The following is a 26,375-nucleotide window of genomic DNA, read 5'->3' on the forward strand; positions in this document are numbered from 1 at the left end:
TGCTGGACACCACACGAAGTCACGTGGGAGAATGACTAACCCTTAGAAAAACTATCTTAACACTAACAAATACTGATAATGCCACCCTTTTATGGGAATTATTTTTATCACAAGCAATACTTGGACCAATGGAAGCTAGGCAAAACAAAATGCAATAGTACATCTCTGACATATACTATGACACTAAGTGTCTTAGTGAGAAACACAAGACAAACTGCAAATAAAAAGGGTTCTTTAAACATCAGTAAGTTGGAACAGACAAAAATATGGTCCTTTCCTATTTTATGAGTTCTTCACAGCACTTTGTTAGAATGACATTTGTGCACATGCAGATTTAAAGAAAAGTTTATAAGTGTTGTTATACATTTTATACACCCATTTCTCCTCCCTCCCAACACCACTCTGTTTTCTGTTTTTTGTTTTTGTTTTTTCTATAAGCTAAGCAGGTCAAACATTCTATTCCTTCTCAACATGCATTTCTTGAGGATGGGGGATTCTCTCCAGGGAATTTGGTCTTCATTTCAACCAAGGATTCCTCAAATTTTTGTTGTATAAAATGAAGATTCTACTGCAGATTTTAAATCATTTTTCTAGTGTTTGTTCAGAATCAGGTTTTAACCTTATTTACAATCACACTTTGGGAGATAGTAAAGAAGTCAGCAAATTACTGTTGCTTAGATTGTAATTAGACTTGGTTAATTGCTATTTACTTAAAATCACCAATATACTTAAAGCTCAGGAAGTTAAGCAAATTCTAAACCATGCCTTGATAGTTACAATTGTTTAGCATTGAGGCTTAAAAGATGTCACAAATATTAAGAGCCAAGTTGTGTCCAGTATTTGTACAGATGCACGTGGAGCATGAGGGAAGATGCAGAGAAACTGGACCCAACAATGAGAGGGCAGTCCCCGTGTGAACCCTCTTTCCTCTGAACTGAAGTACATTAGCTATGGAAGAGTTAGCCCTGAGACAGCCATGCTTTGGCTCACAATTCATTGATTATTCAAAGAGAAATCCATTTGCCTCATCACTCTGGGCACATCAAGCCTTCTGTGCACCCTTCCAACAGAAGGTTATCAGAGGAAAGCTTAGGATGGAAGGGACCTTAAAGATCATCTACTTCCAGCTTGCTGTGTTGCCACCCACCAGATTAGGGCCCAGAGCTCCATCCAACCCAGCCTTGATTGCCTGCACAGATGGAGGACACCCTGAGCTCTGAGCATCCACCTACTTCCTAACATCTAACCCAAATCTCTTGTCTTCTAGCTTGAAATCATTCCCCCGTATCCTATTGTCAGACCACATGATACTATTATGTTCTAAGTAGCAGAATGCAGGGATTCAAATTCATGTATAAAAAGATAACAATTCTATATAAAAAGATAACTGCAGATTCAAAAGTTATGATTCAAAAGCTCTCATTAGAAATTAACTGCTTTCATTAGCCCATTCCCAATTTTCTACTGTAACTTCCAAAAAACCATGCTAAATTTCATTGAACACTCTTCCATACTTCTCACTATTTAAGATTTGTCTTGAATAGCAGAAATATTAATATTTAAACCAAGTTTTGCTGATACACATTTTATGAGCATGACTTGAAGTTACTTATTTTTTTATCAGTCAGCCAAAACTGACCAATCTTGGGTGTTTTCTGTACCCAAATTCTGTTTTCTCCACAGAAAAGGTGGTCACAGGAAGTTCATAAGAGACATAAAAGCAAAGAGATGAAAAAATACTTCAGAGTTATTTAAAAAATTAGCACATTGATTTTTAACGATACTCATATAAACTTTTGTACAAATGTTTTTTCCCTATCACGTAAAGTTCATTTGTTTATGCACTAAGCCAAGCCATTGTACGTTTATTCACATTTTAGCTGAAGGTACCAATAAAAACATTAAATGTAAAAGTTACATAGTTTTAAGGCGGCATTCAGCTTTGAAACGTTCTGGTAGACTAATAGGAATATCTTTTTTGAATGAAGGCCTGAAAGCGATGCTTTGAAGCATGACAGCGTGATCAAAGAAACTGATTTTTTGAATTCTTGTCGAAACAAGTCCAATCTATATATCACTATTACCTTCTATAAACAGCATTGAATGGCAGCTATGCCTCTGTAAAAACTGAAGAAGTATACGCTATAAGGTACTATTATAAAACTTTAAAGTCATGAAGACAAACATTATTTTTTTTCAAGTTAACATAGTCCAGAGCTTCACTCTGTGCTCCTCCATTGGCATTACATTGGTTTAGCAGGTAATTCTGAACTAGGGTTCAGCCCTTTGAGATCTGAGTACAGTCATTTTTCTGGGAGCCAATGGCAGATGGGAGGACTGCACACACTCCAAGATCTTTGAAGGCAAAATCCACATCAGTCTTGGTTAAAAAAATATATTACATTTATTTTGGTTGGAAAGCATAATTGGCTGCTTAATTTCCCACTGTGTGTAGTTTGAAAGTGCAGACAAAACAGCTACAAAGCGCCAGTTTGCTATTACAAGAAAAAGTGTTGTACCAACATGCAGCTCTCCAGTATCATAATTAATGCAACCACTGAGACAGATCTAAGGTAAAAACCACCTGGGCCCAGCTATGGCAGAATTTTTTTATGAATATCAGTAACTCGTGAATGTAATCATTACAGAAAAATAAAACTTCTACAACCCAGGTCTGGGAACAGAAATCTCAGAGAGATCAACAACTCCAAAAGAATCTAGTGTCACATTCCAAAGAATGTCAGATTAAACTAACATGTGCCAGTCAATATTGGTACACTGTGACCCTTGATGCCTCCTAAGCAAAACTATTAAGTCCAACATTTTCTCCTGTAAGCACTTATCTGTAAGGATGGCTAACATGTCCTCTGAAGCAGATATTGAAACTGATTGGACAATAGGTAGATACCAGACAGGGGCCTGGGGGCCGACCTCTAGAAATAGGGGGAGAAAATCTTAATCTGCAACACAATGCAGCTCTCTTGAAACCCTATCATTTTCACTTCCCATGTGTCTGCTGCCTGACTGTGAATGGATTTGAAAAGGAATGGTTAGTGCTGAAAATTGGATCAGAGCTAACATTCTCTCATTTTTATCAGCAGCTGCCAAAGGTCATCTGACATAATAGCTGATGAATTCAAGCCCAGTGGATTTCATTTGCAATTTTCAATTTACTGAGGCCTCCAAACCCCACAGTGATAAAAGCTTCCCCTATCGTGGCCTGTCACAAACATCAAGAAACTGCACAAACCCACAAGAAAGAAATAGGAGAAAGCTGTGCATCATCACAGTTACAGATAAGGAGAACAGGAAGAAACAGTATCATGTAGAAAGGTGTGGAGCGGCATGTGTGGTTGAGTTTCTAAATGCCAATTGTAATGAAAAGACTATGAAGAGCAATCAAATAACTTCTACAGAATAACATCACGGCTCCCCTCCCCCCCTTCAGTTTGAAAATTGCCTTCTAATCTCTTGCTTGACATCCTGAAGATAAAAGTGAAAGTGAAAAACCCTGTTTATTTAGACATGGAAAGTAGTGTACAGTTGATATATTTACTCTAGTTTTGATTTACAAATGCATGCTATTAACAGGCTTATTATCATAGAACAGTATGTCAGTACAAAATAAGAAACACATTTGTTTGCTGGCAGACCAACTTTAGATCTTTACTACTGATCCACTAGGAACACAAATGGCCTCCAGTTCATGAGTGCTGGAGGTTTCAAGAGTCTACTGATCCAAATACATGCATCAATTGACTTTTCCAAAAACTTAAGTTATACAGAAACTATCCACAAGTGCTGTAGATCTTTGCCAGATCAATACTATAAGAAACTGCATAGGTTCCTATTCCAAGTGATTAGAGAAAATAACTAAACACATCAAAAACAAAGCCCTTTACATTGTTGGGAAGTTTGCTGAAGATCAAGGAGCTCATGTTCTTTACTTCTCAATGACTACGCTATGAAAGGAAATGTTCAGAAAGGAAACTGCTGTTTCACCAGGTAATGCTGAGAAGAGTATTTCCAAGAGCTAGCAACTAATTCCAAAGTACCAACTTAATCTTATCAGTAGCAACACATGAGGCTATGATAAGCTACACTCATGCCAATAACTTCAACTCCATTACATATTGCAGTAGCACAAACTCATGTTTCAGTAATCTGAACAGTACCTCCAAGTCAATCAGCCAGGAAACAAACGATGCCTGTAGGATCCTCCTTGGACTCAAAGCCAACAATGGGACAAAGGTAGTTTCAGCAGTAAAAAGCACTTACTGGTGCTTGTAGAACCACCAGTGACTGCATTTTCACCCCACAATTGATATTAAGTAAGGATTACAGATATTGAGAGTTCACAGGTAGTCACAGAACTTAGGATTGTTAGAGCAGATAATACGACTCTGAGATACCTAGGGATATCTTAATGCTAAGTCACCTCTGTCAGATGAAATTACTAAAAGACAAGGGCTGCCTCATTAATCTGCTCTGCTTGCTCACTTAGAAGAGCATAGCAATGTGTCTTCAAGTGACTGCCTTTTCTTTACAAGATTTGCTATACCTGATGACAGCAAAGAAATTAACACCAGCACTAACATCTTTGCTGGCATCCATGCTGCCAACAGGGATAAAGGATCTTGTCATATCACTATTCCATTCAGCTCTGAGTCAAAGTGGTCAGTATTGACCATTATTGACCATTATTATATTCAGATCATTCTCACAGAGTATTGCAAATATACTACATGCCTGTTCAGTCAATTGTTCTTTTCCCTAGTATTGTAAGAGTCTAAGAGTAAGAAACTCCTGGGATGTAATGCAAGCTCTGGCATGGTTGAATGTACTGCTTTGACTAAATCACTTAAACTTTGGGTTTCAATAAGCTCTCTGCAAACTGTGAATAAAGTAATCAGTGCACTGGTAGAATTAATGCCTGAACAACAGCTGAAGTCATCTAGGGGTTAAGAATCCCAGAGCATTCATTCATAAGTCATTTGTAATGATCACAGCAGAGGCAGTTTCTAGTTTCTTCTTCTCATTGGAATCACTCACATCTCCAGTTCTAGAATGGTTTCACATCTCTTTTGAAAGCAGGACACAGCTGGAAGGAAGATGTTAATTCCTGGGGAAGAGAGACCTGTATCGATGGAGTGAAGTAAAATATGCAGCCTCACCTGCTGAGTCTCAGTTCGAGAGAAAAGACAATAAGGGAGAAGACTGAAAATATGAAACTTAATTCATCATCACCAAGTTCTCAGTTGTTAACTGAGAAGTTCAGACATCAAAGACTGTGCAATAACATTTGACACTGAAAAAAATCTGATATTTCCACTATGCAGAATTAGCAAAGATAACACATTACAGCAAAAAAAAAAAAAAAAAAAAAGTGATTAGGCTCATTGATGTCTTCCATAGAGGATAAAAATTCAAATGTTAAATGAAAACTGGTAAGTTAAAATGTACTTTCCATAGTCAGCTATTATGTTATGTCCAGAAGCTACAGCTGAGCCGATTAAAACATTTACTGACATTAAAACAATGTAGACTAATACATAGCTGAAGAGTTATTAGTCTACCATAACCGAACGCATTATTCAACAATAAAACCACAGTCTATTTATAGTAATTCTATTTGTATTAAAAAGATGTTTGAAATTATATGATTTAACTCACTCTTACATCAACCTTTTCATTTTAACCAAAAAAGTATTATTTCAAAGCATTTACCATCCATTTTAAATAAATCTGCAAAAAAATTGGGGCTATAATTTGCTTGAATTCTGCTACTTTTAAATGTATGTTAAATTTTGTTTATGAATAGTAACACCTTATTCTACATAGTTATTCTATGTAGTTTGTAGCATCATTTCGGTTCAGATCCTATCATCTGCAGATGATGTGTTATCTCTGCAAGAAATAATGCCTGCTTCAATAGACTGGGACAGAAGCATCAGTTTTCCTCATGGTAAAAATAAAAAACAATAATAAGAAATAACAAAGCACAATAAAAAGATCCAATCCAGTAACAGGCTGAGGGCTCTCTCTTCCTAATGAAGCAAACAGGAACTGAAAATATTCAGCTATCGTCTTGTAGGATCTGGCCCTGAAGCACTTGTGAACACGCTGTGGAAAGCCTCTCTGACTTCAGCAGAGTAAAATTGGAAAGAAAACAATTTTCATGTACCGCTGTCTTGCCTGTTTCAATTATCGGTGTCTGATCTTGCAAGGCATGAAGCACCCTCCTGCGAGACCCTCCAGCTCCCACAGAAATCATCAAAGGGAGCTAAGGGTACTCACTGCCAGGCAGGACTGGACCCCGAGAGAGCAGAAAGCCATGTGTAAGCATGTGCTAGCTCTAGCCAACCACCATCCTCTCAGCAATAAGATCTTGTTACTGACACCAGAGAGTTACATGCACTGTACTTTGATATTATATTTGGTTTAAGTAAAACATACCATGCTGAAACTAAACATATTATCACCACTCCTTCAGTCTTGGAGAGAAATACTGGTGCAGGTATGACCCATATAAAATGCTCCATTTAGTTTTAGGATTATTATATGTATCATACTGTTTACAACAGTGGTATTAGAAATAACAAACATCTAATTGATTAACTTGAAAATGTTGTTAATACATCATCTAATTAATAATCTTTATCGAAAGTAATCTGAATCTGCTTTTTCATATCCAGTAAAACAGTGATCTGGCAGGTTAGATTAAAAAGTAAGCATGCAAGCACAGCTTAGGGTAGGAGACCATATAAAGTTGTCCAGCAAACATCTTTGGAGTATAAACTAATATGTTTTTATATCAGTTTTATGGAATACTTGGAGAGTTTGTGCACATAGTCGTTAGTTACCTGTGCTATAAAGACACAAGTATGCCAAATTATAAGCAGAATCACCTGATACACTGGCACACACCACTTGGATATGGTATCTGAAAAGATCAACAGATTGTTGAATTTTTCTTTGGCTTGGCCTTACATCACAATGGAGATTCCTTTCAGTGAGATACACCCCTGGAGAACTCTAGTGAACCAGAGAGCACCCAATGGCCTCTGGATTTGCTTGCTCCTTCCTTCATTTCAGGTAGAATGGTTTTGACTATTTCAAAATATCTAAAGCTTTAGTTTCTACATTTTTCCTCACCATGACTAAACAAAACATCCCTTAACATCAAAATACTGGAAATATTTTCAAGAAATCTGATTCTAGCTCAGCCTATGAGATTTTAAGGGCATTTTTTTCAAAACACTGAAACACATTCAAGAACTACATGAGATTTCACAGAAGTTTTTAACAGAAATTTTAAGTTCCTCTGACTTCCTACAGTCAGCCATCATTACAGGATGATGGTCAGTAATGTACACAGAAAGCCCATGTAATAGTCAATTCCTGAGTGTGCAAAATGTAGGGAAATACCAGCGTTAAGATTAATTATCTATTAATTCCATTGAGACTACGAAGGTTGTTAGGAAAAACTAAGAAAACCCACTATACCCTGTATGTATCTTTTTGTTTATCTGGATTCATATTGCTGACATGAAGCACACGTCATTATACCTATACATAATTGCATAAATCATGAAAGAACACTACTAACCTTATAATCATGATATTTAAACATTACAGCTGCTTTCTCATTCCCACAATATAATGACTGACTGCCACTAACAGCTGATTATTATCATGAGACTGGGGCAGCTACTGCTATGAATCCAATTTGGTAGTGCTTAGGAAGAGCAAAAATCCAGCTTTACTGAAATTATTGGAAAAAAATCAATGCAAATTCATCTCAGTAGCAAGTATGGAGTTTAAACAATACAGCAGAATTTCCAATACAGCTGGTGTGTATTGCAGAGGATGACTGCAGAAAGACAGAAAGAAGTTTTCCTTTCCTCACAAAAGTGAAGTTGATCGGTGCAGTTTGGGTTTCTTTGCAGACAGGTAAAATTAAAATGAACTCTCTGCATTTATGGATGAGATTTTCAGATGGTAGAAACTATATCTGACTGCATTTTATGCCAATTATAGTGTTTGAGTCCCTCAAAAGAGTTTAAATGCAAAAGATAAGTGTATGTCAGAAATGTTCTCTAACAAAATCAGAAATGTTATCACCCAGTTCATGGCTAAAGCTCTCTTTCTGGAGCACCAGTCTGAGAATGCTGTGAGGAATCCTCAAACACATGTTAGGACTCATATCTTTTTGTTCCCTAAAATTCACCTACAGCTGCTAAACAAAGATGTCAGTTCAGTCTTAAGAGGAACCTGCAAAACAGTGAAATCTCAGAGGAACGGCTGGCAGAAATATCCATGTCTGCTTGCCTTGCTCTTCTGTTTCTCCACACATGCTGGGCAGAGCATACTGAGCACCGCAGGCCTCAAAATGGTCCATGACATCCTTAGGTACATCTCTGTATTTACTTAACACTAGTCTACTTCTAGCATATTTCCTAAATTGTTCATGGGAGAAAGTGATCTCCACACTTTAGCAACTACCTTGAGTACTTAATTTGCTGAACTGTTAATACTACTGAATTGGTAGTTCTGCTTTCCTACTAGATTTCAGAGACCTGACAAAGCTGACAATGCCTTGCAGAAAACAGCAGCATGAGACCTGCCATCCTCCTTGGACATTGACTCTGCATCCACCTCATTTGTCTCACATAGCGACTTACTGCAATAGCATCCTTTAAATAAAAAATAACTTACTTATAAATCTTTTTCTCTATGAGTCCTAATTCTACATTTCATTAGTCAGCTTTACTCATTTGTTCCATGGAAAATACAGCCTAATTTTGTTTAACTTTTTCCTCTTTACCCCCCCCTTTAAAGATATGCTACATATAATGTTTATCTTTGATCAGACTTATTCAGCAGATAGTCACAGCTTTTGTTTTTAAAAAGTGACCAGAGAATTGGTTTGCTATCAAGTGTATAGTTAAGATGCTTCATACAGCTCTGTTTTTCTGTACTTCTCTCATTCTCTGCCAACTGGTACCTCAGTCTTATTGGTATCCAATAATAAGCCCGATTACAGCTAGCCCTAGGAGACATGACAAAAAGAGAGTCCTCATCTTGCATTAATTGCTCGTATTGAAACTATGCCACATCTCTCGAAGCTAGATGTTGCTTAGTATCCCTTTGATATGATAATGACATGCTTCTTAGCAGATGAATATGCAAATTAAAAGCAGTAATTTGGTGGCATGCACCTGCTGACACTGCACTACTATGCTTATGTGCTCCTCTGTAACACTGCAGCTACACAAAAGCATCACAGAGGTAAAATTAAATTCTAATGTCGTATATATTAAACAGATGCTTCCACTTTTCTTTGTATATCTACTTTTTTTTTTTTTTTTTTTTTTTTTAAACAGAATTTGCTATTGGAATCTCAGTTCTCCCTCCATGCAATTAGTGGACATTTATGTGTCATACACAGAAACGTACTTGGAGCTATTTAAGGGTTCTGTTTTTAAAGAAATGGTTTACACCAACTGCACTCTCAAAGAGATTTTTTTTCCCTTACTAGCAGAGAGGCAGAGGATTTTAATCTTCATGCACAAAAGACCTTCATTCATAAAAGAAATGCATACTTGAACATGGTAGCTTGTGACAGAAAATTTCTGTAGTCAAGATACTAAAGAGTATACAGTTATCCAAACTTTCTGATACCGATTATGAAAATTTTCTAATAGGTTCTATGAATAAGCAATGTGCATTAATCACACAGAACCAGCTTATGCTCTCAGGTGCGTACTGGAAGTTTTTCTGTATATGATTAAGGTGTTCAACATGAACGCCAGGCTTCTGCCAGGCTGCTCAGGAGCACCGTTAAACTGAAGGTGCTGGCAGGCGACTAAATGACCCATTGGAGCCACTCAAAAGAAAAAAACTACCATTCCCAGTCGAGTAAAGATACACGTACACAGACATTACCAAGCTCAGCTGAGCTTCCTTACTAACACGAGGCAACTGAAGGAACTGAACTGATATTTCACTGGAACACAACTGACTTGAGGTCAGGAAAAAAAATAAAATCTCTTCACATTCATTAATCCGATTTAGGAAGCATACTGTGTGTTTTCCAAAGCAGAAACATAACACAAACTCAACCAACTAGACAACTTTGGTTTTCAGAGCTTCCTCAGCTCTTCCTTGGTCACCTCTACAGCTGAAGGCCTGAATTCCTCCCCAGTTCCACGTGACTGATGTAAAACGTGCTTATTTTCCGGCAAGTGGGCAGCCCATATCTCATGGCTGTTGTTTACTGTGTGCATGTAGTCACCATTTGGTTGTTAGAAAGAATGCTCCTCTTGCCTCTTAGAAAGGACACCGATATCAGAGAAGTGACATTATTTCTCCTGGTCACACTTTATTGCCTCCAGATTTCAATCCCACTTGCTTTATTACTTTATTTGCTTTTTGCATGTCAACAGTTTAAAATAACTTTTAATTTAATAACTCTACTTGATCCCTGCCATCAGTGAGTATGAATCCTGTTTAAAGCCACCACTGTTCATATAACATACATACTAGTTTCTTCCTGAACAAGACTGCAAGAAAGACTGAAAAACTGAGGAATTTTACTGAAACAGTGTGCTTGAGATGCAAACACTAAATGACAGTCACAAAATTAGCAAACTTTTTACGCACATGAAAAGGATGGAAACAGTGTCAGTCCTATTAGAGTCTTCGTGTCAATACTGACATTGTCTTATAAGGAAGAGAAACAAATTGTATCAGATTTTTATGATGGAGACTAGAATAAGACAACCTCCAACAAAATAAGGAAGTTCATACAGAAAAACAAATGAGAGACATGAATAAAAGAACTTATGGTAAAATAGATTAACAAGACAATCTGAAAATAAAAGAGAATTTAGTAAAACAAAGTTTTCTGGACACCGTTTAGATGTAAAGGGCCAAACTCTGCACTGATTTACGCTGGATGCAGCCATGCTTAAATGAAATGCACCTACACAAGGCTTTATATAAACAGTAAACAAACTGTTGACCACATCAGATAAGCAGAACAGATATATATACATGTGTTCAGATACACACATATGGAGCCGTGCACCCGTGACAAAAGTAAGGAAGGCCTAATAATGGGAAATTCTCATGAGGACATTAGATCTTTTTTTCTGTGAAATACTGTGACCTCTCTCTTTATAATTTGGAGACTTTCATACAGAACAGAATCTTACTCTTACATTTGCTGTGTCAAGAGGTTTCTTCAGATGACTGCCATATACAACTATAGCACTACTCCATCCAATCATTATTGTTGACCATTAAATTTCTTTGCTAACCATGCCTAATTTTCCTTGGTATCATTTCCAAGGTTCTCTCTTGCAATGAATATTCATTAATGAACCATCTTTCTCACTCTAATTTTTTTTTTCCAGCACGTTTCATTATTCTTGGGTTTTATTTAGATCTACAGCATATCTACAGACCAGATTTTTACTGGTTCATTATATCTACAGTTTTTTTTTTTGTTTGTTTGTTTTTCTCTTACAATATAATTCAATTTTACCTACCTTCAAATAACAGTAAAGTACTTCTTCAAGTCTTTAAGTAAATCCAATCTCATTCAAAGTCATTAGTCTCTAACTCCTTATTTCCTTATGATAATGCTTCTGATATTCTATTTTGTCAAGTATTTTTCAATCCTTATAAAAGTATCCAGGTTACTAAATTCAGAAAAAAATATATCCTGTGGTTAAAAGTTTTCTGCATAAATTCTGTCAAGCATCAATTATGTAACTTCAACTTTACATTCCCTTTAATGTAGCACACTTCTACCAAAGATGAGCAATCTGTATCTCAAAGAAGGCAAGAAAACAAACAAAACACCGGATTCCAGGCAAAGCAAATAAATTTATAAAGTGGGGAAATTCTCTGAAAGTTTTCCCCTGTAGCCTCATTTCCACAGATGATTCTTTGTCTTTTTCTAAAATAGTTTTACACCAGTCCTTCTACCCCGTTCAATGTTGTCAGAGACGTGTAAAGTGCTTCAAATACACAGAGAGTATTTCCACAGTAGTTGTGCAGTTGTAGCTATGTCTCACTGTCTTTTCAGTGTGTGTTTGTGTCTAGTTCCTCCTGAAGATGCATACCAATACAATAATATCCACTTGCAATCACAAAAGACTGGAAGTTATGCTTTAACATTTGTAATTCCTTTTATAAAGCACATGTCGTTAACTCAGCAGCAGGGGGCATTAGAATTAACAGAAACAATAACTAAGCCAAATACCTCATTATCGGATGGAAAGGCTGCAATAAGGATGCTGAAATTACAGCTAGCCTTTCACCATAACCTAAACACAGAGATGAGGCTAACATCATCATCCCTAAAGCCTCAGAAATCATTACTGAAAACATTCCTTATGGACACACCACTTGAAGTAAAATCTCTGCTACAAAGAGCTTTTGAAGATGCTCCAGGAGGTGAAACAGGCTCTGCTGGCACCCAAGGAGAAGTGATCCTCAGAATATCAAGAGTCTTCATGCTGTTAACAATTTGTCAGCAAAAATGAAGTCTATCAGCAAAGAGGCTTAGGGATTGATTCCCATGAAAATCAATGAGGAAAGCCACTACTTTAACAGGCCTGGGACATGTCAGAGTCCCAGGTCTCTAAATCATATTCAGAAAAAAGCAAATGCTCAGCTCAAACAGTTAATACTGGAGCCCTTTGGTAAAATATTCTGACACCTCAGCTGTATCTTTCTGCAACAGGATAGAGTTCCAAGAAAACATTTGAAGTCAATTAATAGCCAATCTAAGTCAAAAAGGTCATGCTATAGTTGAGCATTAGCCAGGCTCACATCATACCTGCCGTCAAAACTGGGAAAAGCCACTTCTCATCCCTACAGGCACCTAGAAGCCAAAAGTAAACTAACAAAATCTCTTACCTAGAATCAAATTAGAATACTTCCTTAGATGCATTACTTTGAAGATGTTCCACATAATACTTCTATTTGCAGACCAGTGAGGGCAAAGTATACTATTTCAGGTGCCGTAGACAGCTTTGCAGGGTAAACAAAAGTTTAGGCTCCTTTCAGCCCCCAATGGAAATTCACATTAAGAAATAATAACTTCAGAATAATCACATGACTTCAGTAGAAACTGCTTATGTTACTCAAGAAATCAATCTTTAGAGACTAAGAGCCTTGTAATGTAATAACACTACTTGGTTTCAGCCCCTTATCTGTAGATCTTTTCTGCAGTAAAACGAAAACAGTAAGAATGTCAGATTGCCATTATCTGTCAGGAATTTGAGCAGGAAAACAAAACAGGTTTAGCACAATGATGAACAGTTGTGACAAATCATCAGCATTTTCTCTAAATCCTCTTCTCAAAGCAGTTTCATATTTCATCTTTAGACTCTGCATTCCCTCTTACATGAAGCAAAAAATTATCCAGTACTTTGTGTACTTTACGTTACCTTTACACTGCTCATGCACCCCCTAAAGAATAAGTGAAACAGCTTCGCCTTTTTTTGTACACCTCATTTTGACACCAGTCATAGTCTTTGGTTCAAAGCAGTTCGTAATAACAGTGATTTTTTTATTATTAACATTATTTTAATTAACAGTACTTTGCAAAACTTCAGCCACATTGCACTGCTGTTGACCTGGAAACTGCAAAAGGACATAATAGGAGGATCCACAGGGACTGTTGTAAAGTCAAAATGTACAGAACACGAGCTCCTTAAGGGCAGCTTACAATCTGATAGAAGGGAGAGGGTGGAGCTTCAGTTTTACCTAGTAAGACACCAAGTTTGGGGGTATTAAATGTTAATTTTCTTTTCTGTGTTATTTTAGTTAAAACTTTTTTTTTTTTTTTAAACATTAAAAAAAAAATAAATCACTGAAAGAGATGCTTTGCCTCTATAATCCACACTGCCTCAAATAACATTCTGCTGGGATTAGGGGATTACTAGCTCCAATGACTCCAACGTTTTAGCCACAAGTCCACACTGCAGTCCTTAAAAGAGGAAAAGTTCTCATTCCTGCACTGCATACTCCTGTCATACATTCCTCTATTTCTTGTGCTCCTGACTTGGGATGCACAGAAAGGTCACAGTCTGAACTACACCATTATCTTTTCAGTCAACCTAAGAGTTAGTGCTAGGCTTCAAGAGAAAGTCCTATAAGAACAGTTGGGATCCATGGTCCCTCTGCTTAAGGCCTTGAGTAAAATGTAACAAAAATACCTTTCTATTGACTCAGGAAGAAGAGTAAACCAGATAGTACAGACATTACCAAGCAAATAATGCTGCTCAATGAATTTCTGAACTTCCCTCATCAAAGGAGTAAGGCGAAGATTTTTTCCCTTTCTCACACTTCAGCAAACCCAATACTGTTCAAACTGTTCTCATTTGGAGTCTAACAAACTTCTGACTGCAAAACGTTCCAAAATGTCACATTAGAATTTCCACATAGAGAAACAGAGTAAAACCTGCTGCACTCCTGCTTTTACAGGTTGCAGTATAACTGAACACCATTTCCCTGTGGAAAGGAATACAAGCATTTTTACATAAACATACATAACGTTATTCTGTGTGCCTTGATTTATAAATTATTGGTACCTTACTAACTAACCATATGGATAGGAAGTTTTTAAACAGTAAACCATACTGCACTAATACCATTAAATATCAATTAATATAAACAGCTTAGCCTCAGAGCTGTCACCCAGTAAGTGAATGCACAATGACATGCTGTTACTAATTCACTGTCAGTAGTAAAGCTGTATACAAATAATCCTCTCGGCTATTTCTTATAAAAAAAAAAAAAAAGAGAGTATAAACTGTGTGACCACTCAGTCGACAGCAGAGCATTTGTCCAACATGATGTCAGATTCTGTTATTCATCTTTTTTTTTTTGGCACCCTTTGCTCAAACTAATTGATGGTGCTTCCGCTGAAATGTCATAGCCTTGTGATTTCTTGTCAGCTTTACTGACCTCTTTTTAGCTTTGAGTTTCACATTTTAAGGAGGGAGAATTAGACAAGCATACTTCACAGTTTAGCCCACCCACACATCCCCGAGCCAACAATTCTTCAAGTGTGTGGGTTCACCACACATGAGCTCCACCTGACTGATTTTTACCTGGTGCGTGACCTTCAATTGAGAATTCCAACAGCATGCAACTTGTCTTTGGCAAATGAATTGTAAGTACGCCAGCTGCCAGATGTCTTCATTTTAAAACACCTTCAAAACTGCTTTCTGGCATTGATCCATAGGCAAACAAGCTAAGCTGTAGCTGTAATTTCTATTCCATGTGCAAAAAAGGGGAGGAAACCTAAGATGTGTTGCTTTACAACCCTAAGAGCAGTACAAGGCAGCATGAAAAAAAAAAACACAACCCAACAACTCATTACTGATGTGCTACATATTTTCAGGAAGAGTTTTTCCAGTACACAGAGCGTATCCAAAATTTACATAAATATTCACCCTAATGAAATGGTTGCTTGAAGTAACATAGTTCTGAACAAAGGGATTCTCTCTGTACCATGAAAATTAACGCCTGTGCCTCCAAATGTGGCCTAGCCAACCTGTTTTGCCTAAGATGTACAAAAACTGCTTGGCAAAACCATTTGAAGGTAGAGATCTTAATTAAATCTGTGCATAAGACTAGAGATCACATGTTTTCAGTTACATTTATTCTATTCTGTTTTTCTGGCTGTTTGTTTTCTTTCACAATCTGAAATTCATCCTTGGACACCGTAAGTTTCAGTGCTATTTGGCAGATCTTTAGAACAAATCTGTGTGTATTTGTTTTTTGCTTGGAACTATGACAAACTCATTCTCCTGCCATGAAAAATGGCAATTTCCATTTACTTTCCTTTGAATGTCTAGATTTATCATATTCTACATACTGGATCACTCACGCAGCCCTGGAGCCTAAAGTGATTGAGAATCTCTCCTTCTAGTGCCAAAAAAATCTTGCTGCACACAAAAATCTCTACTTTCTGCCATCAGACCATTAACTACTGGCTCACTGATCATTGGCCCAGTCACATATATGCAGCTTACATGTGATGTGTTTACTTTGGTTCTCTACTGCATTCTTATGGCCTTAATTCTACATACATAAAAGAAAGAACTAGGAATAATGTCAATGGTTTATGGGCTGGTTCAGCCCAGTTCCGTGACTAGTGGGGCAGAGAGATTAATTACAGTGGAAAGACCCTAGCTGACATTGCAACAAAGACTGCTTGAGTACATGCAACAAGGAGCTGCCATCTATGGCCAACCAAAGAGGAATGCAGAGAAACATAACCAGAAGAAGTGGCACTCTCTGATGGAACTCATACTTACTATGATAGCATATAAATGACAAAATACATTTGCCATGCCTCTATTTCCCTTCAGTCAAGAAGCTGTAGATATGCTAAATGAAAAACAAACAAAAACCAAAACAAGACAGACAAGAGGTCAGGGTATGGAATTTCATGTGAGAACACCTTGAAATACTCCAGCTATTGCGGAATAAGAAACCTCTTTCACAGATCAGTGATCTACTAAATGCACGTACTATGAATGAGTATCTCAAAGCAACTTCTGAGATGCAGAAAATGGTATTTTGAAGACTAGGTGGCAGTTTTGGTGACCAGCATCACCATCTTGAACCTGCGTTTGTGGATGAACAAATTATGCATCCTTAAATATAAGCTGAATCACTGGACCTCATCATCTCCAGTTATTTTCTCCAGATATTACAGTGAATATATCAATCCATAGCAGAAAGACAAAAGCATGACGGTACAATTAAATGAGTGGTCAAATTCATAATGGATGTAAATCAACACAGTTCCATATTAGGCAATGGAAGTAGTGTGATTTACCCCACTGAACAATTAATGCCTCACAGGTTATTACAATTCAAAACCACAGCTGAAATGAACAAATGCTGCCATACAACTTTTCACAGAACACAGCTATTTCAGAAATGTTCTGACTTATATTCAAACTATATTTGAAAATACTAATACCTATTACGATGCCTAACCTGTTTAACAACACCCAGTAGCCTCTACTCTGTGAGTAGAGCAGCCTTACAGGAATACCTCAGCAGATAAGCAAACTGTTCTTGAAGTTCTGTACATGCTGGCACACTCCATTTAATAAAAATAAAACCAGCTCTAACAAAAACTATTTACAATCTTGTCAGTGGTCAGTAATATACATAAATGTTTGCTTTTACTTTTCCATATACTTGTTCTTCATCACTCTCTCTGATGACTTGAGAACGGCTGAAGGCAATATGCTGCTACATCTAGAGAATATGAACCTAATAATAATAATTATATATATATATATATACATACATACACACATATATATATGTATATATATACACACTAAAAAAAAAGGTATTCTAAAACAATACACACTTGCATTCCAGGTTTATCTCCTGATCTTTGTCTGCATTAGAAAAAAACACATTTTCCTTCTCCTGGTCACATATGCACATGCCAGTTATACTCTGCCAGTTATACTCCCTTCCTTCAGTCCCTTTGCTTTTTCACTGCCATCCCCACTACTGATGGAATCCTGCATTCTCACACTTTTCTTGCAGCAGGACTGCAGTCAATATCTAAAATTTACACTTTACGTATCTGCCAACTGAGCAATATAAGTAATCCATTTTCAAATAGATAAAAGATTTTAAGATTGCACTTGAACAACTCACATATCATAGTACCTTGTCAAAAGTAATCATACATGCTTCCTTAAAATCATAAATAAAATGAGAGCCCTAAAAGCTGAGTTTGAACCTTTGTCTACTAATGCTTTCTCACCGCTTTCTGGTGAAGATGGTCAACCAAAGCAAAACTTCTGTCATGATCTATTAATAGAGAATAAGGATTAATGAAGGATTATGTCATAATGAGTCTGCCTGCAGAGTTGTTTCAGTTCTTGTCCTTTACTGCCAAAATACAGTTCTCATTTCCAACAAACAAAGTCTATCTGAGAGAAAGCACAGAGCTCCTTTAGAACTGGAAAGTCCTGTGCATAATAATGAATGACTAACTCTTCTTTTGCCGAAGCGCTTCAGCACTTCCAATGTCATAGGTCAAGGCAGTGATTCAGAGAGGGCCTGATCCTTATCTAAGCTTTTGCAACAAAATTAGAATGTGTTGTAGCCTTATTAAAGAAATGTTTGTTCCTCCATCACTGAAATGAAAAGAAAGCAGCTCAATGCAGTTTTGCAAATCACAGTAATACAGTGCTCAAGTTAACTGCTTTATTACAAATATTTAATTATTCTGTATGTTAAAGATCCTACCTTCATGAGACAAAATAAATAGTCTGCTTGAAAATCAGTTTGGATCTGCACATGCATCAGAGGGCATTTTAATAAAGATTGACGCCAATAGCCTTCATGTTGAAAACGTTACAAAAAAAAAAAATCATACTTTTGGCAAACTACCTCATCTCCAACAAGAGGAACAACAAGAAATGATAAAAAGGATTTTTTTCCCCAAAATTAAGTAAATATTCCTTAAAATGCACACATTTCCCCATGTATTTTCAACAGATACAGCACAGAGAAAATTCATATTCATAATAAAGTTGGTCACATTATACAGTGTTACTGTTACAGTAAATTATCTGTATGTTAAAGAAGTATCTTTTTTTCTCTGAGCTTTAACTGCAAAACTCTTCATGGTTGGATTTAACTGTGCTAAGAAAATTTGTCTATGCGATCTGCTTTTCTTTAAAGCATTTAAGGCAATAGGGAAGGCTACTTTAAAATATACAGTAATGATTTAAATAATTAATTAGAAGGCAGGAAACACAAAAAAAATGAGTAAAAAAGTGAGACCGTTATATTACTCACTGAAGGGAGAATGAAATTCAGTTTGTGTTTGTTAGATTAGCTACAGCAAAACAAAAGAAAAATGTATATAAAGTTACACCTCATCTAAGTTGAATGTCAAATAAAATGCAACCAGAGAGTATATTAGCACTGAAAAGCAGAATACTAATCTCTAAAATTAGAAGACTGATCAACTGGGATATGCATCAGAGATATTCATCAAAGCCTTGCAACAGCCTATCTCCATTTACTGTTTAGATACAGCTAATCTACATCATTAAATTGACCATTCAGTAACTGAAAATCTGCCATGTAGGTCCCGACTTTTCATAGAGGCTTTTAAATATGTATTCGGTAACTACAAAGTACTGAATATATTTTCAGTCTTTTTATACTAAGATTTACAACTAATGACCTTAAGCAATGTCATGCATGTAAAACAAAATTATGAGACCACCCTGGTTTGAGCAGAATTAAGGTATAGAATCATACTTCATTCTCATTCAAATTCAGCAGGACAGAACAAAAAAAAAAAAAAAAAAAAAAAAGAAAAAGAAAAAAAATCCATAGTAATATAGCTAAACCTATTTCATAGTTTTACTTTGTAAAACATGCCTCTTCACTTGTATTTTGCTATTACAGGCTCAATATAAGTAGACAATTATCTAAGCTTAATGCCAAGAATGATAATGCATTGAGCACATGCAAAATCCTTGTGCAACATCAACTACAGCCTGCAGGGATAAAACATTTATCAGTTGCTCCTTAGAGCACCAGTGGCTTGAAAATTTGGCTGCCCATGCCGACATTTAGTGAAATCATAGTTTTAGCTTCATTCAGAGCCCAACACAGCAAAGCCTGATACCAGGATGACTCCGCTGGCAGTCTGCCTCCCCGTACCCACATGCACTGCAGGCTACTTTCTGTCCCACTACTTTCCATGAAAGAAGTCCTTTTACTTGACTGCAGTAGTTGGCACAGTGCCCCTTTCATGGACCAAACTAACCGTCATCTTGGATGTAACAAATTAGTACATTCTCAGAATAATAATAAGCATGGACAAGAAAACACTATTGTTTTTACTTGGAAATGAAGTAACTACATTTTAGCTGGGTGACTTTTTCAGATCAGCACTGCAGGCAAAAATAAATCTTATAAAAAGAATGGGCAATTACAGGAGATATGAGACACAGCTTTTGCTGTGGGTTCAGAATTAAAGAGCTGCTTCTCGTGCTGCCTGAAGAATGCACTGTAAATAAAATTGTGAATATCAAATGATTTATTCATTTCAAAAAGAATTGGCTTTGGATAGTGCTACTTGGTTTACAACCAATATTTTGCCCGTTAAGTACAGAAATGCTTAAAAAGGCTCCATTAATATTAAAATTAAATTCTTCACAGAATATGTTGAAATCATTAAATACAGAGTAATGCAAGAACTCGGGTCAGGCTAAACATGGAATAAAGTTGTGTACTTTTGAAATGGAAAGTAAAGTTTGGTTCTGTGAAACATACATCTAACTAAAAATACATGTCCATAAATCACAGTGTACTTGCCATTCCATCTGAGCGCTCTGCATTTCTGCTAAGGCTTTGCACATCTAATTACACATCGCCTTTTAAAATCAGTATCGCAGATCAGATTTGGTGATGCCATTTTAAAAAGCTGATAAAGTAAATTCTCCTCATTGTTCTCGGCACAGATATCCCAGGCCAAGTTCTTAGAAAAGTACGAATAATTAAAACTTTCCTGTACCATAGCCCAGTACAGTAAGAGCTTTCTTGCCAAACTATGATAAGGAACATGAACAGGGATTTGAATACAAGTGCCTCCTTTACTGTGTAAGTCTTTAGAAGCAGATAAGACTAAATTAGTGTGAAGTGCTGACAATTATGAAAGATTAAAACAAATATTTCTGTAAATAAGCTCAATATGTTTCCATCTCATATCACGTTCAGTCTGTGATGTAAAATTCCAATATATATCACATGTATTTGAAAAATACTGAATTGGAAACATTTCAAATAATTCAAGGTATTTTATGTGAAAATGTAACAGTTTTGCTAAACTTTCTGGTTCAAATGAGTCCAAGAATATCTCATTATAAATGGAGACAGTCCTGAAAAAGCAATCAAGCATGACTAAAAAGATCACTCTTTTACACAAAAAAATAGCCTTCTTATTTTACCCTTTGTTGGAAAGACATTTGGCCAGCCACAGGGGAAATACATAATCTACTTTTATATTCAAATAATATATTTCAAAATTCTATGCATACAAGGACCTTAAAACAATTCTAGGTGGAATACATGAGACATGGGTTTATGTGATCCTAATAACTGAATTGTTGACATGGGCTGACAATTACTGGAGGGTTGTTTGTTTGTTTCTGTTACTTTAAAGCACACGCACGAGGATTCTGTCCATTAGTTATTTCTGTTGCAACTCTGCAGTGAAATACCATTGGAAAGACATTGCAGTAAACATACAGGGAGATCCTGGCTAGAGAAAGAAGTATCTCTTATGAGCAGTATGCAGATTTACACAGAGATGTTGATTTTTTAGAGATATTAATCCGAAGCTTAATTTTGATACAAGAAGCCTTCTGCCACAATCCATATATTCATAAAAGATATTCAAATAAAGAGAATTTGCAGCAATTCTGTTTCAGAATTTCAAGGGCTGATGAATCAGCATCTTAATTTTTTAAGGACACTAATATGTCATCGGTTCTGCAAGAAAATTGCTTTTCAGGGCAAAACTGCCAGGGTAAGAGTCAGGGAGGAGGGATACAATTGAGGTTTTTCACTTTACTTTAAACAAGACGACTGTTATTCAGTTTCTCAATGCCCAGGATTATGAAGATCAGAGTTCTACACACCCCAGAAGAGAAAAGCTTAGAGCAATTACGGTTCCCTTCTAAGTGCTGTAGCACTCGCTGTTGGTTTTCAACAAATAAGCAGTTTATACCCATCTTTACTGCTTCATAGCTGCATGAGGCTCATGCTCCTAAAACTCACCAATATCAACAAGAAACAAGGAATTCAACTGACAAAACATCACCATTTTAAGCCCTAAATTTTAACACTTAGGAAAAGTTGAAATTTTTTCATATTAGCTGGATACGTTCCCCTTATGCCTTTGCTGAGAAACAGGGAAGTTACAATATCAGGGCAAAGGACTGAGGAGTGAAATGTCAGTGTGACTTGCGCATTCATTGCTTCCTCTGGACCCTTTCAGCTTATACAGCAGAACAGGATGAATATTTGTGCTAACTACACATTTCAGCACAAAGAACCCAATTCAGAGAGAAAAAAAAATCTCATGCCATCTATGGCGTCTGTGCACTTTAGAAAATACAATTATAAATGGTTTATTCATTCGCGGGGAAGAGCCTCTATGAGCGTTGTGCAAGTGACCTGCCCTGCTGGGCTTGATGAACCCGATCCAAAAACCAGCAAGGACATGGGCCAAACTTGCACCAACTCTTGTTTATCCCCCTCCCCCCAAACACTTCATGTATCGAAGCACAGGCTGTGTGACCAGGCTGGAACACACGATATAGGATTGCACTTAAAAACTGGTATTGAGGGTTAAACAGCATAAACACCCGGGCTGAAGGTGCACGGCTGGGTGGACAAGTCAGAATGAAGATAAATTTAATGATAATCACTCTCGCATATTTTGCAATTACTATTTTTAAATAGCAGTTTAGGAAAACAACTCTGTATGAATCCTACTTGCACATACAACATGCTGTATTTGTGATTCCTTATCTATTTGTGTATTCTACAAGCACTGAAAATCTCTCACAAATGCTCCTAAAAAAGAAAACAGATATAGCTGTACGTCCACAGCAGTTAATAGCACAGGCAGCTAATTAATTATGTACTTATGCGCGCAACCAGCTATTCATGCAAATTATACAAGCAGTTGAGTACACACTTGGTGCACACAGACACTTAATTGCTCAGAGTGCTGTAAGTCTTACCCAAGACTAAACATGTCATACCTAGCAGTTGCTGTGATCTAGATCCTCAGGACCTATAGATGAGTTTCCACCTACTAGCAAGGCGAGCATACCAGCAGCATTCAGAACAACCTTTTGCATTAATGCAGGTGCACAATACCAAAGAAACAAGGGTGTTTTCTTTGTATTAAAAGTCTAGCAAAAATGATTTCTATTATACACAAAGGAAAACCAGTCTGGCTTTTTTATGTCTTAAGTACCATTTGTAGACTTATGATACACAAAATGCAAAAAGATGCGAGGAAAAAAAAAGATATTAAAATGTATTTATTTGATTATATAACATTGCAGCTCTCTCTCCTTGCCACTATTTCACTGATGCATTAGAAGTGCTATAAAAAGGTACCATTTGAAGCCCTGCATAATTTTTCCCTGATGACGCCATTTGTTTCTGCAGGGTTACAGGAAGAGCTGCTCCATGTGCCCCCTCCTGGCTGCGGCCGCTCTGCAGCCTCCAACCAAAGGCAAGGATGGCCATCACCATTTTCAATGCATTCACAATAACATAAAACAAAATTATGTTCAGGCCAAATTTGTCAGTGTTCATGGATTCAAAAGGAATGCATTAAATTAAGGTAAGCGGAACTTCTCATTGAAAGACCTACTAAAGTTTGATGAATTTAAAAGGACTGTTTATGCTTGCATGACGTTACCAGTTAGACTGAATGCAAGACACACTGTTAAATCTGTACCAATTCTATCTCATAACTAAAGAAGAAAAAAGTTCCCATTATTATTAATACAAAACATCATTTAGAAGCACAAGCTAATATAGACATAGAGAGTCACTAGATGGAAGTATAAGTCTAACGCCATATGTGGCTTTGGGAGTAATGGCTCAAGGACAATAATTACATTGCTCTTTTTGGTAATGACTGCAGACTTGATACTTGAGATACGATAGTTGCACACGAATATGTAAACTTAACATGCACAGCTTGTGTTTTCAACTTTATTCTTTAAATACATGAGGCAAATCTAAATGAAAGCCAGAATATTTTATGACTATTTCAAGCAAAAATGTCTCATCTCTTCTCATTTAGATAAAGAGAATTTGAAAGTTCACCAGAATGTCAGAAACAAGGTTACTATTCCTTTGCTACCAGGAAGTGAATACCCAGCATCCAGAATGAGAGACAGAAGAAAGCAGCAGAATTGAGGAAAAGAAGAGGATGTGAAGTAGAATCACAAAAGGCTGAGAAAGGGAAGGAGACTTGTGCACAACTTGATATGGAATGGAAGAGTAAGATTTTCTCTTTTTCTTGACCTTCATAAAAGAAAACCCAGTTCAATCTGTGTAACCCAAGGGATTAAATCCAGTGTAATTAATTGGAATTATTTTATTTGCAACTGTAATTTTGCTCCAAGCTTTTTTCTAGTGCTGAAGTCTAGACCTAACAAGCAACACTTCTAACTGTTTTAGCAATAAGAGATACATATATACCATGAATTTGATATCAGATATAACTGCCACAATGTTTAAACCCCTTGTGTGCAGGGGTCTTGCTAGAAAATATTTAATCCTTGACCTTTCCAATGACCCAAGTTTATTTTCCCCTCATCCAAGTACCACCAGAGGAACTACCACTCCACCAAGAGTAACACCACACCAAAAGAAACTGACTTCTAGATACTCCAAGAGACATAAAATATTAAAATCTGCAGACTTATAAACAAAGTATGAATAAAAACTCCTTATGAAGGCAGTCCTATCACCATAAATATTGTTAACTAATGTATCTATTTGTCAAATATAACTTCTGTGATGTTATAATTGTCACACCGAAAGACTGGAGCATTAAAGCAGTAGAGATCTACCACTTCTTCCCTCCTCATTATCGCATGGTTCAGAGCAGCCACGTGATTACTCTTCATCTATGGTCCTAGCACAAAATCCACCTCTTGCAACTCAAACATAACTATTTCAGTAAACATTATATCAAATCTCATAGCTGTAATGACAAAACATGGGAAGAAATACCACAGTCTTTTTCTCCAGTTATTTTTCTGTATGAAATAACGCAGAATGAGGGAACATAATACCACTACTTCGAACTCTTCATGCACTTTTCTAATTCCCCCCCCTCAAATTTCAGAATATCATTATCCAGATGCCAAGCATTGCATAGGTTACAGGAGGTCTAGGTGTCTGCATATCCCTCCAAGTAAAATGAATTTGCAATCGAATTTGACATTTTTAATTCTCTAATAGGTTGCTGGGATATTATCAGTATTCTTCTTGATTTAAAATAAGCTGGCAAGTTCACAGAAACACTACCTGCTCATAATACTGAGACAAGGTTTGATGTGTTTCTACTCCAGAGCAGAAAAGAACTGACTTTTAAAATCTTGCTTGCATTGATGAGTGGTCGGGGAGTCTTCACCCCAACACAGACAAACTAGCAGAAAGTCTGAGAGGAAATGATTTTGGATATCACTGCTGATAAGATTTTATCAGCGTTCTCCATTGTTAATGTAGGTTATCAGCCTTTGATAAAAAATAAAAATAAAAAATGAAGTAGAACTACTATGTTTGTTTTTTTGAAGAACAAACACAGTAGCTTAACTATCCACTCCCTCAATAAGTGGATACACAGCCACATTTAAAATAGAATTCTAAGAAAATCTTAGTAGCACGCTTCTGCATTTATAATTGTAGGGAACACTGCAATAAGTTTTAACGGAGTGTGAATATGTTTACTTAAAAAAAACCCACAAACTCACTTTATGTTGCCTGTGCTGACTCATCTGGTTGGCTTGGCATATTCTCCTTATCAGCTGCAACAAACAGAAAAACCAAAAATTAATAGCTGGTCTTCTGGCCAGAGAATGATTAGACAAACTGCCTCACTGCAACAACAAATCATACTTGTTTCATGCCTTTCCCAGAAGGATCTCAAAGTAACAGATTACAGTTACACTTCATCTTTCCTAAGAAGCAGTGAATCAGAAGAGCAGATGCTCAGCAACCTTGGAAAAAATAATAATCCCTCTTTCCAGCTTACTTACAGAAAGCAGCCATAAAGACATAAGGTTTGACCCTCTTTTCTGACACTTTACCTACAGTTTTCTGATGAAGGAAGAAGGAAAGTTCACATTTCTCACAAATTTAGGATATCTTCAGATATTAGTTGCAAAAATTTCTTAATCCTTGTGTTAAGGATAATTATTTCTTCTTTTCCTCCTTCCTGATTTTCCATCAGCACCACCCATTTAGTAACACATAATTCCATGCCTTTCTTCTTTTGACTACCACTGCTGCAACACTGAAGAGAATGAGTGAGGGGAGGAGTGAAGTCGAAAGGGTGGGGAATGAAAAGGGAGGGTTTGGATGAGGGAAGAAAGATGAAGAACAAGTGGAGGTCAAAGCAAAGGAAAAAAGCAGGAGAAAAAAAAAATGAAAAAGCAAGAGAAGAGACTTCTGGGAGACTTGGAAATGTTCTGGAGAAGCAACTAGTAATACATCCATTAGTCTTTCCATTTATATATGAC

General features: G+C 36.7%; 2 long non-coding RNA genes across 14 annotated transcripts in view; one reads left to right on the forward strand and one right to left on the reverse strand.

The window, feature by feature from the left end:
* Positions 1–26,375, reverse strand: part of LOC107318221 — a 228,497-nt gene that overhangs the window by 104,242 nt on the left and 97,880 nt on the right. For 11 of the 13 annotated variants that reach the window (XR_004308314.1, XR_004308312.1, XR_004308318.1 and 8 more), the window contains exon 3: positions 25,608–25,661. The exons of the other annotated variants lie outside the window; for them this stretch is intronic. This is a non-coding gene — a long non-coding RNA (uncharacterized LOC107318221). The remainder of the gene's footprint in view (positions 1–25,607; positions 25,662–26,375) is intronic. 13 annotated transcript variants of the gene reach the window in all.
* On the forward strand, positions 7,002–8,717 carry LOC107318222. The gene is made up of 2 exons (XR_001557238.2): positions 7,002–7,095; positions 8,569–8,717. It is a non-coding gene; the product is annotated as an uncharacterized LOC107318222 (long non-coding RNA).

The sequence above is a fragment of the Coturnix japonica genome, chromosome 9 (assembly GCF_001577835.2).
Source record: "Coturnix japonica isolate 7356 chromosome 9, Coturnix japonica 2.1, whole genome shotgun sequence".
Taxonomy (NCBI): Eukaryota; Metazoa; Chordata; class Aves; order Galliformes; family Phasianidae; genus Coturnix; species Coturnix japonica.